Here is a 4,026-nt window from a genome sequence, read left to right as displayed (position 1 = left end):
TGATGTCCTTTCAGCTATGGTAGACAGCCCTTGAACTCTGGGATGGGGTTCAGCTGGTAATTTCTTTAAACCATGACTTATTTTCATTAACTTAGTCAATAAATATTTAAATGGGGGACAATAATACCTACCTCGTAGTATTGCTACGAAGACTAAACTAGTTCGTGGAGAACTCTGAACAGTGCCTGACATGATAAATCCCAGTAAGTGTTAGCTATTAAGCACCTACTGTATTCTAGGCATGCATTAGGTGCTGGAATGACAGTGGAACAAGATCAGATCCTGGAAGAGCTTTCAGAGGTCGGATGGATGTCCCCATGAGAGTCCAGTGTAAGAAGTAAATATAACACAGGAAAAAAGTAAAGTTATGGAAATTCAGACCAGGAAGGTATCGATCCAGGGAAGGAGAGAAGAACGGAAGGTGAGATAGACATCCATCACCTCCTTGTGCCCAACATCATCTCTCCTGCAGACAGCAGAGCCCAACTCTCTTGTGGGAACCCGTCGAAGGTATCAGGTGGGCTTGATCCCAGAGGCAGGTGACCCAAGAGTAGCCCCTCAGAGGATTCTGTCTTCCTGTCGATAGTCCTCAGCTCAGGCATAAAAATGAGGCTCACACGGGGACATCGAGAAAGCTCCCCAGGACTTTTTCCAACCCTATTAGAAAAGCATTCTCTCTCTGGCTGGGGTCATGAGATTGAAGGATAATGTTAGGTGGAGAGAAATTAACCTTAAGTCAGAGGAAAAGCTGGGGTGTCAGGGGATAAAGAGAGAGACAGACAGACAGAAAGGCCAAGACATTCTCTGACCCTCTGGACCCTCTTGTGCTTGGAGCTACAACCAGCAACTTCAAGTTAAAGTACCCCCTTTGCTCAAACTAAGTTGCATTAGGATTCTGGCATTTGCAACCATCAATACTGGTTTCTGTTCTTCTAAAGACAGAAAGTTTTAAAGAGGAGGGGCCAAGTGAGCTAGAATTGGAAGAACGTGTTTACGAGGCAAAAAGATGTATCGATCTTTGGGATTCAAGAACAAATCATAATTTCCAGGAATTCTTGAGATTTCCTAAAAAATCACTGTTACTCTGTATTTTTATGACACTATTTGCATGTTTGTTTGTTTGTTGTTGTTTTTGGCTGGGGCTGGGTTTGAACCCGCCACCTCCGGTATATGGGGCCAGCACCCTATCCTTTTGAGCCACAGGCACCGCCCACTATTTGCATGTTTTTAAATAATAATATGCGACCACAATAACAATGAATTGTGCTCCTGTGGTATGGTTATATATATTCTTTTAAAAAAGATATAAGAAAAAGTATATAATTCATTGCTGTTATGAAAAAACACATGGTACTTATAGATTATGTATCTTAATAACATAAAAATAAACTAACTGAAGAGACAATTAACACGTAATGCATACCAAATAAAAGCCATTATAAATTGAAAGATACTATCACAAATGCTGAAAGTTATTATTCTCAAAATGAAGTGTTTAAACAGCTGTAATTGCCCTATGCGATAATCTCAATCTTTCTTTCATGACAACTATTGCGGAGGTGGTAAAATGCCTTTCATTCTGTGTTGACACAGGTTGCCCGTCCAAAAGCGTCTTCAAGCTGGGCGTTAGGTACGTGTTGCTTCATGCAAGTTCATTTTCCTGTTGAATGATGAAACAATTTTGTCTCCTTGCCCTGATTTTGGTTTTGCCTTTGGACTCGATGTTGCTTTTGCTAGTTCAGACTTTGACAATTTCTGGGTTCAAGTTAGAGTGTTCCATGGATATATCCATCATCTTCCCTTTGGGTTTCTTCCTTTTGGGGATTCAGTGGGATACCCCAGGTACTCAGCAAGGCCCATCTACTCCAACTCATGGGAAGGCTGGCTTCCTGTACCCTGTACAGCTCTTGGGGTCTCCAAGGCAGCCGTCCGCCATACAGCACCGCACTGCTAGGTCTTCTGAGTCTCACCTTCTGTCCAGGCCTCCCATAGTGACCCAACCTCCTGGGCTTCTCCCCCCTCCACCCCAGAAAGCTCCTCCTCTTCAGTTCCCTGCCCCACAAATTCCAGCAGCTGCAGCACCAGGAGCTTCTCTGAGCTCTTCCTCTCAGCTTGGGAGACCTCATCTCTGCATTTCCTCACTGTGGTCCAGAGTGTGCCCCCAAGGGTGAATGTGGGGTCACTGGTGGGTTTTCCTCTTCTCAAGAATCACAGCCCTGTGTCGCTTCTGGTCTAATTCCTGAAAACTGTTGTCTCATCTATTTTGCCCATTTTTTTATATAAGGCAGAAGAGGAAATTTTCTATCAGGGGCTGCCACGTAGCTGAATCTGAAACCTCACCTCCTGTTTTTCATTAGAAAATTGTTTTATCACGTTGTTCAAGCTTCTAACATGCATTATTGTATCTTTTTCTTCTTAGCAGTAATTCTATATTTAAGTGGAGTCAATATTCTCTGAAGTTTTCTTTCTTTCTTTCTTTCTTTTTTTTTTTTTTTGAGACAGAGTCTCTTGGCTTAAGCGATTCTCTTGCCTCAGCCTCCTAAGTAGCTGGGACTACAGGCTCCCACCACAACGTCTGGCTATTTTGTTGTTGTTGTTGTCATTGTTGTTTAGCAGACCTGGGCCGGACTTGAACCCACCAGCCTCAGTGTATGTGGCCAGTGCCCTAACCACTGAGCTATGGGCACCAAGACACACCTGCTCATTTTGGCTTCTTTATTCTTTTGGTTATTTCTGAGCTATTGGCAGAACAAAATTTTATCAGAAAATTTCAATCTGGCCTCTTAGACCAGGAGTCTTTTATTTATCGTATATTATCCGGCTACTGCACAGGAATGTAAATTCCATAAGGGCAGGGATCTCGTTTATTTGGTTTATCTCTGTGTCCTGAGATCCTAAGACAGTGCTTGGCATATTGTGGGTGCTCAGTAAATATTTGTTGGATGGATGGAGAAGTAATGAAATAGATTCAGAGGCTTTCACTATAGATCAGGCAGGGATTACATGAGTCTGGGCAGTAGAGGCAGAAATGGAGAGGAGGGGGTGGCTAAGAGACACATTGAAAGGAGGAGAACTTGGAGTAGAAAGTTTGGTAACTCAGGTGGGGTGAGGGACAATGAGTAAGAAGGAAAGTCAGTTCCTTAGGCGAGACTGAAAACTGGTGTCACCATTAGGGCCTTAACTGCTGGTAGAGACACACCAGCGGATCAGATAACACTGAGTTTAATTTGGAGTTGTGGTTGAATATTATTGGGCTGCCTTCAACATGGGACTGATGTGCAGGAGAGAACAGAGCTGGGCAGAGCTGTCAGTAAAGGTGGAGGAGGCTGGGGCAATGGAGAAAAGAAAACAGGAAGAAGGGAGAGGAGAGAAAAGAAGAGAAGAGAATGGGGCAGAGGAGGGAGACACTTAACTGCATTTAAATTTGGGGAGGGATCACAGGCAAAAAATTATGATTTCATGAGGCTTCAGCTCCCAATAAACATTTCTAGAAATAACAACAACAAAAAAGATACGCAGGTGCATGTCACGCCGGTGCCTGACTTGACTTCCTCCGTGCTCCCCCTTCGCCCTCCCCACTCATCTCTCCCTCATCAAGTGTTTCCAAGGTGCAAAAAAAATTCAGGTTTAAGTTATCTCAAAATAATATTAATATAATGTGAACTCAACTGCCTTTAGCAGCAGGAATGATTTTCTTCTCTTTTCATGCACTCAAGTGCACAGTCTGAGTCATCTGGGGTTCTGAGCATTCAGCAGGGCCCAGGCATTTTAATTCCCCAACCAGGAGGGCTAAGGAGGATGGGGGTGGACAAGCACCTGGCAGGAAATGCTGAGTGTCAGACGAAAGGCCAAGGGAAGGGCCTGGGAAGGTTTACCTTCAGGGATGACTCAGGTCTGGAAACAAAGATGTCAGCACAAATCGCTCCTTTGAGATGACATCAGCTCTCTTCTTGGTTAGGATGGACATCCAGGGTGAAGAAACATTTCATGACCTCCCATTGTACCTCCTCTCCCCCCCAACATCCT

This window comes from Otolemur garnettii, unplaced genomic scaffold (genome assembly GCF_000181295.1).
Source record: "Otolemur garnettii isolate 467f Iridium unplaced genomic scaffold, OtoGar3 scaffold00141, whole genome shotgun sequence".
NCBI lineage: Eukaryota > Metazoa > Chordata > Mammalia > Primates > Galagidae > Otolemur > Otolemur garnettii.
Note: the sequence above shows the minus strand (reverse complement) of the source record.